The 12,612-nt window shown below is 43.9% G+C and overlaps 1 protein-coding gene across 1 annotated transcript in view; it reads right to left on the bottom strand.

Moving 5' to 3' along the window:
- NMT2 (N-myristoyltransferase 2) overlaps window positions 1–12,612 on the bottom strand; it is a 94,035-nt gene that overhangs the window by 17,342 nt on the left and 64,081 nt on the right. The window lies entirely within an intron of this gene.

Below are 12,612 nucleotides of genomic sequence, written 5' to 3'. Positions count from 1 at the left end.
TGGTGATGTTTTCTGAGTTCAGTCAAAAGCAAAGAAATGGTTCCAGTAACTGAGAAAACCTTAAGCATTATAAGGAAATTAAGTATCGGAATCAGAGAGGCTTCCCATGACCCCACTAATGTCCATTCCTTATTGGAGTCTATGTACATTGAAATCTGTGTAAAATCTCCTTAAAAGATCAAAAGGAGGAACCTCTGGGAAGATGGGGATTAGAGAGACAGGATCCACTTCGCTCTCAGAAAAATAGCTAGAGGACAGGCATAAGTGGTCTGGAAAGAAGTGTCCTAGGGTTTAGGACAAAAAATAGCTAGAGGACAGGCATAAGTGGTCTGGAAAGAAGTGTCCTAGGGTTTAGGACAAAAAATAGCTAGAGGACAGGCATAAGTGGTCTGGAAAGAAGTGTCCTAGGGTTTAGGACAAAAAATAGCTAGAGGACAGGCATAAGTGGTCTGGAAAGAAGTGTCCTAGGGTTTAGGACAAAAAATAGCTAGAGGACAGGCATAAGTGGTCTGGAAAGAAGTGTCCTAGGGTTTAGGACACCCGGGGAAGGCTGGACACCACCCAGAAGAGAGAGGGGCAAAAGAAAATAATCTCAACGGCAAAACTCTGAGCTAAAGCTGCAGCTGCAGGTGCCCATTCCCCCTATGTGCTGACCTAAGAAATTCTGGAACTGAGTGGAATCTGTAACACTAGAGGAAAGGAACTGTACATAAATAGTGGACTCTATTTTTGATAAAAATTCTTTCCCATGGTAATACTGGTTAATAATTTTTCAAACACCATAAATAGTGAACTGACCACAGCCACCAGAGAAGAAAGACTGGGACTGAGACAAAGAGCACTGTGGCCCTAGAAGAAGATGGTGAAAAAAAATTCCTTTTTTTGAGAGGAAATCATCACACATACTGGGGAAGCCTTGAAAGCTACCACACATGCCAAGGACGAGATGCGAGCTCACAAAGACTTGGGAAGAACCTCAGTGCCCGCCAGGGTCTGAGCTACAGGTTCAGTATGGAGTAGGCTGTGCTGAAGCCTCAACACAGAGCCAATCAAAACTACAACACTGGGAAAGAGGGAGAAGCTGAATCATGACTTAGTTCATCAAAATATTCAAGTGCCAGGTGTCGACAAAAGATCACAAGGCACACAAAGAACTGTGAAGAGATGGCTCAGTTCAAGGAAACAAAATAAAACCACACAGGAAGCACAGGAATTGAAACAACTAATCAAAGGCACTGTCTACTAAACAAGTTCAATGAGCTAATGGAAGCATGGACATAGAACTAAAGGGTATCTGGAAGACGTGAACAAAAGTAGGTATCAGAAATTTTAAAAAAGAAACCAAACAAACAGTCTGGAGATGAAAAACAATTAAGGAAATTCAAAGTACACTAAAGTGGTTCAATAGCAGATTTCAAAAAGAAAGAGAAAGAATGAGTGAACTTGAAGATTGAATAATTTATTCAGTCAGTAGAGCAAAAATAAAAAAGAATGTAAAAAATAGTTAAAGCCTAAGGATCTGTGAATCTCCATGAAGTATACCAACATATGCATTGTCGGTATACTAGGGGAGAAAATAAAAGAAAGGGGCAGGAAGAATTTTTGAAGAAATAATGACTGAAAAGTTCCCTGATTTAAGACAGGAATATACATCTAAGAAACTCAATGAACTCCAAACAACATAAACTCAGAGAGATTCAAACTGAGGCACATTATAATTGACCTATCAAAGGCCAAAGATGAAGAAAGTATCCTAAAAGCAGAAACAGAGATGAGATTCATCACATACAAGGGATAAGATTACTTGCTGATTTCTCATCAGAAACAATGGAAGTGAGAAGGCAATGGGATGACTGGTTTAAAGTGCTGAAAGAAAAAAATCTGCCAGCCAAAAATTCCATAACTGACAACACTGTCCTTGAAAAACGATTCAGAGACTAAGATACTCCAGAAAAACAAAAGTTGAGGGGTGCAGAGCTGCTCTATATGATCGGCTAAAGGAATTCTTCAGGTTGAAAGCAAAGGATACTAAAGAGTAGGTCAAAGCTGTAAAAAAAAATGAAGATCTCTAGTAAATATAACCATGGACAAATTTAAGTACTAGTATTATTGTATTCTTTGTATAGAACACTAATTCTTGTTTCTTAAGTAAACTAAATTAGAAATGCATAAAAATTAACCATTCTATGTTATTGGGCACATGAAATAAAAAAGGTAAATTATGAAAAAAAAACAACTAAGAACAAGAAAGCAGTTCCTGACTTCCAGGAAGATGGCAGAATAAAGAGACACAGTGCCCACTTCTCTCCCAGAAAAATAGCTGAAGTATAGGCAGAATAGCCTGGGGAAAAAAAATGTTCTAGTGTTTAGACACCAGGGAAGGCTGGACACCCCCCAGAAGAGAGGGGCAATGGAAAAGCATCTCGATGGGAAAACTGTGAGCTAAAGCGGCACCTGCAGCTGGCAGCCCTCCCCCCACCCCCAGAGCAGACAGCTTGAAATTCTCTGGCCTCTGATTGGTGGCTACAGACAGAAGGGCCACATGTGTCTACCTTCCCAGGAAAGGGGAGAGAGAGGGACACAACCTGGGGCTGATGCAGCTCTCGGCCAGCTAACCTGGTCTGCTGTGTCGCACAAGCCCTTTCCAGCCCAGTGGGGCACGCCCTTGTGTGTCCAGGGAACTAGCAGGGGACTAAAGAGAGACAACTCTCACAAACCCACTGCTACTGACCGGGACTGTTGCTGAGGACACAGATGGGTGTGGAATTATTTGCAGAAGAGCCTCGGAAAAAGTCTGACCTGTGAGGCTCTGCATAGCCTTGAGGCAGGCTGTTGCTATAGCACACACACTCTCACCAGGGTTTGAACTGAGAAGGCTGCTGAGCAGCTCCACCTACTGGTAGACCAAGGAAGGGCAGGCCAGGAAATTATAAGTAAAGAACAAAAAACAAAGAAGAAAATCCCTCGCCTCTCAATCTCTGTATGCTTCCCCCACTGCATGTAGCTGCCATTTCTGACTTTTCTATCCAAAGTGTATAATCAATGGCTTTTAGTATAATCACAAGGTTGTACATTCTTCATTTTCTTCTTTGTCTGTTTTTTATTGTATTATTGAAATAATGAAAATTAATAATGAGTGAAGTGATAAATGCACAATTATGTGATTATAGCAACTACCACTGATTGTACACTTTGGATGAACTTTATGCTTTATTAATATGTATTGATAAAATTGGTTTAAAAAAAAATAAAAAAAAGGGCTTTTTCCGGCCTTTCCAGCCTCCCTCCCCAAGGCCCTTGGAAGTGGCCCATACCTGGTTCCAGGGCCCAGATTTGAGCAACTGAACAGGGACCATTCTAAAGACCTAAAACAGGTTGAACCAAGAATCAAAGAACAGTATTAAAACACAGTTTTCCCACCACTAAATCCTTATGCAAGAGAGAAATTGAGCACCAGAGTTAATTCACCATCATAATCAGATGCCTAGATAGCCGGAAAAAAATTATAATCCATACTAAGAAAATGGAAGAAATGGCCCTAACAAAGAATTACATCAAAGCCCCAGATGAGACATAGCACTTGAGACAACTAATTGATAAGCTTCATATAAATCCCCTAAATCAAACCAGTGAGTTGGAAAGATAAGATGGCTAATGAGAAAAAGGACATCAAGAAAACACTGGTATTACATGCAGAGATTTTCTGCTGGTCTGAGTTGAACCTTTTATTCAAGGTCTGTTTCTAGTTACATCATCAGCTGGTATTTGGTAGTAATCCCTTGGACTGGGGAGAGTATAAACCTCAATGTAAACCATTATCCATGGGGTGCAGCAGTGCTCCAAAATGTATTCACCAAATGCAATGAGTGTCCCACCATGACGAAAGAGGCTGTTGATATGGGAGGAGTAGGGTGAGGGGGTGGGGGGTATGTGGGGACCTCTTATATTTTTTGAATGTAACATTTTAAAAAAATAAAGAGAGAGAGAAAAAAAAAAGGAAGACACTGTGTGAGCACAAGGAAGAATCTGAAAACCTGACTATAAAAATAACAGAACTTATGGGAATGAAGGACAAAATAGGTGAGATCGAAATACATTAGGGACATACAAAAGCAAATTTGAAAGGACAGAAGAAAGAATAAGTGATGCAGAAGACAGAACAGCTGAAATTGAAGAGAGAAAATTGAGCAGCGGGGCTCAGGGAGGTGAATATAACATGAACCACAACAACATACATTTAACGAGAGTTCCCGAAGGAGGAGAGTATTTGAGGAAATAATGGCTATTTCCCAACTCTCATGAAGGAAATGAATTTACATGTCCAAGGAGTGCAGTCTATCCCGAGCAGAATAAATCTGAACAGACCTACTCTAAGAAACATACTATTCAGAATGTCAAACTTCAAAGATGAAGAGAAAACTCTGAGAGCAGCAAGGAAGAAGTAAACCATCACACCTAAGGGAGGACCAGGAAGACTCAGTGCGGATTTCTCATCAGACACGTGGAGGTGAGAAGATATAATTAGGATACTGGAAGAGAAAAATTGCCAGTTAAGAATTCTTTATCCAGCAAAATTGTCCTTCAAAAGTGAAGGTGAGTTTAAAATATTCACAAATAAACAGAAATGAAGAGTTCGTAAAAAAGAATCTGCCTTTGCAGGAAGCACTAAAGAGAGCCTTACAGCTCGAAAGAAAAATATAGGAGAGCTTGGAGGAGAGTGTAGAAGAAAGGACTAGCAGAAAGGATAACCAAAGACCAAAAGACAGATGAAAATAAGATATGGCATATGAAAGTCAAAGAATAAAATGGTAGAAGTAAATAATGCATTTTCAGTACAGCATTGATTGTGAATGGATTAAACTCCCCAGACAAAAGATAGAGGCTGACAGAATGGATTAAAAAACACGAGGCATCCATACGCTGCTACAACAGACTCATCCGAGACCCAGGGATAAAAATATGCTGAAAGTGCAAGGGTGGAAAAAGGTCTCAACACAAAGGGTAACCACAAAAGAGCAGGGGTCGATGTACTAATACTGGACAAAACATTTTAAATGCAAAAAAGTTATGAGATACCAAAGGCCATTATAAACTAATAAAAGGGACAATCCCCCAAAAAGAAATAACAATTATAAATATATATGCACAAACCAGATTGCCTCAAAACACCTAATGCAAACTCCAGCAAAACTGAAGGAATAGACAGCTCTACAATAACAGTGGGAGCCTTCAACATACCACTCACGTTATTAGAACAGCTACACGAAAGATCAACAAGGAAACAGAGCACCTGACAATACGATAAACGAGCTAGACCTATCAGACATATACAGAACGCGGCATCACAAATCAGCAGGTTACACATTTCTCTCAAGTGCTCACACCTTTCTCCAGGATAGGCCGCATGGTGGGTCACAAAGCAGGTCTCAATACATATAAAAAGACTGAAATTTCAAAATGTGCCTACTCAGATCATAATGGTTTAAAGCTGGAAATTACATATGATAAAAGGGAAAATTTACAAATATGCGGAGGCAAACAACACACTCCTAAACAATTTGAGGGTCAAAGAAGAAAATGTAAAAGAAAATAGGAAATACATTAAGACTAATGAAAATGTGAACACAACTTATCAAAACTTACGGGATACAGTGAAGGCAGTGCTGAGAGGGAAATTTACAGCCTGAGGTGCCTATATTACAAAAAAAAAAAAAAAAGGAAGCGCTAAAATCAAAGACCTAACTGAACAACTGGAGGAATTAGAAAAAGAACAGCAAGCTAATCCCAAAGCAAGCAGAATGAAAGAAAGAATAATAGAGAAGAAACAAATGAAATTGAGAACAACCAAAAACAAGAGAGAAATCAACAAAACAAATTGCTGGTTCTTTGGGAAGATCAGTAACATTGACAAACCCTTAGCTAGACTAACAAAGAAAACAAAAGAGAGGATGCAAATAAATACAATCAGAAATGAAGGGGGGTGGGGGGGGGAGTTACAACTGACCCGACAGAAATAAAAAGACTCATGAGAGGACATTATGAGAAACTGCAGGCCAACAAACCAGATAACCTGGATGAAATGGACAAATTCCTAGAAACGCACAAACAACCTACATTGCCTCTACAAGAAATACAAGAATTTAGCAAACCAATTACATTTAGAGAGATTGAATCAGTCATCAAAAATCTCCCAAAAAAGAAAAGTCGAGGACCAGATGGTTCACACGTGAATTCTATGAAGCATTTCAAGAAGACTTAACACCAATCCTGTTTGAACTCTTCCAAAAAACTGAAGGAGTCAAAATTATCCAATACATTTTACGAAGCCAACATCATCCAAAAACCAAAGCCAGATAAAGACACAAGAAAATAACAGACCAATCTAATGAACATAGATGCAAAAATTCTTAACAAAATACTTGTAAATAGAACTCAACAGCATATCAAAATATCAAAATAATTATACAACATAACCAAGTGGAATTTATTCCTGGTATGCAAGATTGGTTCAACACAAGAAAATCAAGCAATGTAATGCACCATATTAACAAACTGAAGGAGAAGAATAAACACACAAACATCTCGAATGATGCAGAAAAGGCATTTGACAAAATCCAGCATAATTTTTTAAAAACATTTCAAAGGTAGGAATAGAAGGAAAATTCCTCAATGATAAAAGGCATATATGAAAAACCCACAGCCAACATCATACTCAATGGAGAAAGGTTGAAATACTTCTAAGATTAGGAACACAACAAGGATGTCCACTGTCACCACTGTTTTTTTTAAAGATTTATTTATTTCTCTCCCCTTCCACCCCACCCCGGCTGTCTGTTCTCTGTGTCTATTTGCTGCATCTTTTTCTTTGTCTGCTTCTGTTGTTGTCAGTTCCCTGTATCTATTTTTGCTGCATGTTCTCTGTCTGCTTCTGTTGTCAGCGGCACGGGAATCTGTGTCTCTTCTTGTTGAGCCATCTTGCTGTGTCAGCTCTCCGTGTGGGCGGCGCCATTCCTGGGCAGGCTGCACTTTCTTTCGCGCTGCGCGGCTCTCCTTACGGGGCGCACTCCTTGCACGTGGGGCTCCCTTACGCAGGGGACGCCCCTGTGTAGCAGGGCACTCCTTGCACGCATGAGCACTGCGCGTGGGCCAGCTCCACACGGGTCAAGGAGGCCCGGGGTTTGAACCGTGGACCTCCCATGTGGTAGGCGGACGCCCTAACCACTGGGCCAAGTCCGCTTCCCTGTCACCCCTGTTAATCAACATTGTGCTTGAAGTTCTAGCTAGAGCAGTTAGACAATAAGAATAAATAAAAGGCATCCAAATAGAAAAAGAGGATGTAAAACTCTCACTGTTCAGAGATAACATGATCCTATATTTAGAAAATTCTGAAATGTCTACAACAAAGCTTCTTGAGCTAATAAAACGAATTCAGCAAAGTGGTAGGATAGAAGTTCAATACACAAAAATCAGTAATGTTTGTGTACACTAGTAATGAACAATATGAGGAAATCAGGAAAAAAAGTTCCAATTATAAGAGCACCAAAAAGACTCAAACACCTAGTAATCAATTTAACCAGAAATGTAGAAGACCCATGTTCAGAAAACTACAAAACTGCTAAAAAAAACCAAAGAAGGGGGAGCGGACGTGGCTCAAGCAATTGAGCGCCGACCTCCCACATGGGAGGTCATGGGTTCAGTTCCCAGAGCTTCCTAAAGACGACGAGCAGATGCCGCCATGAGCAGACACTGCCACGGGCAGATGCTGTAACCAGCATGGAGTGAGAGCAGCTCAAGCAGTTGGGCACTCGCCTCCCAAATGGGAGGTGCTGGGTTTGGTTCCCAGTGCCTCGGACAGATGAGGGAGCCATCTCCAGAGGGTGAATAAAAAAAAAAATTAAACAAAACATAAACCAGGGGTTCTTAACTTTTTTGTTCCACAGACCCCTCTGCCAGTCAGGCGAAAACTGTGTTTTATTTAATAAATATATCGCACCTGCACCAACACATCCCCACAACAATTTTTTTTTTTTTTTTAAATTTCAATTCAAGCTCCCAGATCGCTGGCTAAGAACCCCTGACTTAAAACAAACAAAAAGACATTTCATGTTCATGAACTGGCAGACTAAAAATCATGAAGGAGCCAATCATACCCAAATTGATTTACAGATTCAATGCAATACCAATCAAAATTCAAACATCCTATTTTACAGAAATAGAAAAGGCAATTACCAAATTTATTTGGAAAGGAGAGTGCACATGAATAGCCAAAAGCATCCTAAAAAAGAAGAGCAATGTGGGAAGTCTCTCACTGCCTGACCTTGAAACATGTTACAAAGCTACAGCGGTCAAAATAGCATGGCATAAAGACAGACACACTGATCACTGGATTAGACGTGAGAGTCCAGAAATAAACCCTCACCTCTGTGGCCAACTGGTTTTCGACAAACTTACCAAGTTCAGATGACTGGGACAAAACAGTCTCTAACAAATGGTGCTGGGAGAACTGGATATCCATAACCCAAAAAAGAAAGAGGATCCCTATTTCACTCTGTATACAAGAATCAACTCAAAATGGATCAAAGACCGTAATATAAAAGCCAGGACCATAAAACTCCTAGAAGAAAATCTAGAGAAACATCTTTAAGATCTTGTGGTAGGCGGTGGTTTCTTGGACCTTACACCCAAACTTGTATTCACTGGGGTTCTTTTTATGCTCAACAGTACGAAACTTGTCTGAAACGGGGTGATGCCCACAACTGTGTCATCTGCCTGGACCCTGCTTCTAGCTCAGCAGGCGAGGCCCAGGGGCGCTGCTGCACCTGCCAGTTCTCCAGGATCTTCCTTTCACCGCTCCACCACCTCTCCTCCAGCGACCTACCTGCAGAGCGGGGGGAGCCGGGGCCTGGGCTGGGGGCTGCCTGCACCTTGGACACTGCCCTCCCTCCTCATCCTGGGCTCTGCGCCCGCAAAGTCAGCCGTCTGGGTGGGGGGGTTAGGCCACAGAGCCCCCGGGTGTAAGAGGTGATGGCAGAAGCAAAGGGGCCCCACGGGGGACACGGAATCCCGGGTCTGCATCCCACGTCCTCTGCTATTAGGGACAGGCCCTTGGCTGGATATCGACCTTCACGAGCCTGCTTTCATCCACAAATTGGGAGTAAGTAGCAACTTCAAAAGACTGCTAGGAGGGCAAGTTGGATAACGTATAGGAAAGCACGTCATAAACTTCAAATCACTGGACAAAAAAAAGAGTCACTGTAAACCGGCCTGCAGCGGGCCCCGTCTGCACCAGAGGCCCCGTTCAAGTGGAACAAAAGCCGACCCAGGAGGAAACTGGCTCTTGCCCAAAGATACAGGCTGACGGACAAAGTTAAGTAAAAGTACTCACAGCTCATCAACTTCTAATGGTCCTGGATGACCAATGACAAGTACTAAAACCCTGCGTTCTTCATTCCATTTCAGGCAATCTCTGTGTAAGTGGTGCTTTCCTTACACACAGGTGTCAGCTTTAGGTTCCATAAACTGAAATTTGGGGGATCAAAGAAGAGCAGCACTAGCCCCCAGTGAATAAAAGTGGTGTGCTTGGGAGCAGATGTGGCTCAGTGGTTGAGCGCCTGCCTCCCACATACGAGATCCCAGGTTCAATCCCAGGCACCTCCTTAAAAAGAAAAGTGGTGTGCTTGAAATTTTTATTTCAATTTGCAATACAGCCAAGTGCTTACAACGGGCAAGGAGGACACTCAGGGCTGGTGGCCCCCATGGCGGGGCCTGCCATCCCAGCTGTCGCTGGCCCCTTCTCTCGCTGCCTCGTCCTCCCCGTGACCCGTGCTCTGCCCCACCCCTGGCCTCTGTGTCTCGCTGTGGGCCCGGATGGTTTCTGGCTGCCACGGAAAACCAGTGAGTGAGAGTGAACGCTCCCTGCTGCTCCGCTGTGGCACACACCCCTGGGCGCGCTCACCGGCAGTCCTGCCCCCGTAGGTCGAGGGGCTGCTCGTTCCTCCCCAGCTCAGGGTCCTCCTCTGTCACTGACCTGCTGCTTTTACCTCCACCTGTTCTAATCGACGCTCACGCGGTCTGCTTGGCGCCGCCAAGAGGCAGCGAGCCCACTGGTTGCAGCCTGCACTGCTGGGGAGCACCGGGGGAGCACCCCTTCCCGCCTTCCGCTGGGTGACGCTTGTGCAGGACGGTGCCAGTATTGCCAACCACTTGGTTTCCTTCACCTCCACGTCTCTCCTTGTTCAGTTCCACCTAAGTTCAGACCCTCTTCCATCATCAGATAAACTGACATCAATTCATGTGGCTACTGACTGGTTATATGCATCTGCTATAAACAAAACTGGCCAAAAGACAGGAGCCTCCGGCCGCTCTCGGCCTCTGGGGGTTCTCTCTTTCTGCAGCTGCAGGTGGCCCTGGAGTCCTCTCTCACATGGCAGGTCAAATGGCTGCTCGCTGCATTCCGTTTATATACAATTCTAGTAAAAGGATTAGGACCCACAGAGTCCAGCAATCTAACCAAGGGCCCTTACCTGAAGCAATCTACTCTAAAGCGATCTAATCAATTTTCCCTGGACTGAATCTAACCAAGAGGTCCTGCACACAAGAGGTTCCCTGGCACCAATTTTCTGGAGTCCAGAAAAGAATCAAACCAGGACCCTACTGTATCTAGAAAGACAACAGTGACTCCTTCTCATGTTTGGGAGGGGTCTGGCAACATTCCACTGGAGTCTACTGATTAAGTTAAACATCTAAATTATTTGGGAATAACCTCAGAGGCTAACAACTGATGAAACCAAAGATGCAAAAAAAAAGATCCCATCAGGCAGTTTCCACCACCCGGGTGCTGGACCTGGAACTTGCTTCTAAACCAACATAATTAGAAGTGGGGCCTGGCTGTCATGTCACACACTTCTCAGCAGGGTCCCACAGACAGCCAAAGTAGATACAACCCCAGGTACTGGTGCTCCTGAGGGCTGTGGAGACACCCAGGTCCTAGAGTCATGGCAGATGGTTCTGGAGTTCGATGCCTTGCCAGTGGGCCCTACATTGGAATTTGTGCTCCTGAGTGTGATGGAGTTGGACTCAGACGGGACCTTTCTACACATGCCACTTCTGTCACTTTGACTGAAGCTGTGTTTGGCACTGGGGTGGATGTATGTTCAGGAGACTTGAATCTCTGGCCTGGTCATATGCCAGCTGGGCCCTGGGCCTCAGCAGAGTTGCAGCTCCTACTCTCCAGGTCGTTGGACTTACCCAGGGCAGCTAACAGGGAGGTGAAGACGGTCAACCACTGCACTGGGGGCCGAGTGCCTAACTGCAAGCAGGAGAATCGCTACGTGGGATCTAAGCCCCCTCTCGATATAGAGATGGAGTGGACATTGCCATCCCAAGGCCCTCAGGATGGAGGAATAAAATATGGATTAGAGTGGACTTACTGGTATTCTATTACAGAACTATTGTGACTAGTAATAGAAGAAATTGTAGCATTGATGTGGAGACAGTGGTCACGGGAGTTGCTGAGGGCAGGGAGAGGGAAGAAGAGATGAGGTGTGGACACATTTTTGGGACTTGGAGTTGTCCTAAATGATATTGCAGGGACAGATGCTGGACATTATATATCCTGCCGTAACCCACTGAATGGACTGGGGGAGAATGTGAACTACAAAGTAAACTATAATTCATGCAGTGCAGCAGTGCTCCAAAATGTATTCACCAAATGTAGTGAATGTGCCACAATGATGAGGGAGGTTGCTGATGTGGGAGGAGTGGGGGGTAGGGTATGGGGTATATGGGAACCTCTCATATTTTTTAATGTAACATTTTTTGTGATCTATGTATCTTTAAAAAAAAAAAGACAATTAAAAAAAAAAAGATTCCTTGAGATCCTGTCCCACCCTGCTGGCAGTCTTTCTCCCAGTGGGCTCTGCAGAAGCCGTTGCCACACTCTGAGCTACCCTAGGAAGAAGCCCCCGTGGCAAGGAGCCGAGGGCGCCCCTGGCCGACAGCCGGCAGGAGCTGAGGCCCGCGGTCCAGCAGCCCCAGAGTCACGGAGCCCTGCTGGCAACGGTGAGCTCGCAAGCAGATCCCTCCCTGGCCAAGCTGTCCGCTGAGACCCAGCCCTGACCAGCCCCTTGATGATGCTTCAGAAGAGACCTGAACAGAGAACCAGATGAGCTGGGCCTGAATTTCCCACCCAGAACCTGAGAGATTGGAAACGAGCATTGTTTCAAAGTGCTGAGCGGGCGGTAATCTGTCATGCAGCAAGTGATAACTAACGTTATCATATAAATTCCTAACACAGGTAAGACCTGGTGAGCACATGTAAATTTCCCCTTTAAGAGAGACAACTCTTCATACGGAAAATATGCTAGTTGAAAAAAATAACAATTTAATGAGGCATTATTTCCTCTCCCCAGAAATTTATTCCTTAGTTCCATTATGTTAAGATATCATCAGAGGGAAGTGGATTTGGTTCAATGGATAAAGCATCCACCTACCACATGGGAGGTCCAGGGTTCAAACCCAGGGCCTCCTGACCCCAGTGATGAGCTGGCCCACGCACAGTGCTGATGCGTGCAAGGAGTGCTGTGCCACGTAGGGGTGTCCCCTGCATAGGGG

This window comes from Dasypus novemcinctus, chromosome 20 (assembly GCF_030445035.2).
Source record: "Dasypus novemcinctus isolate mDasNov1 chromosome 20, mDasNov1.1.hap2, whole genome shotgun sequence".
Lineage (NCBI taxonomy): Eukaryota > Metazoa > Chordata > Mammalia > Cingulata > Dasypodidae > Dasypus > Dasypus novemcinctus.
The sequence above is the reverse complement of the archived record's forward strand: the minus strand, read 5'-3'. Positions and strand labels throughout refer to the sequence as shown.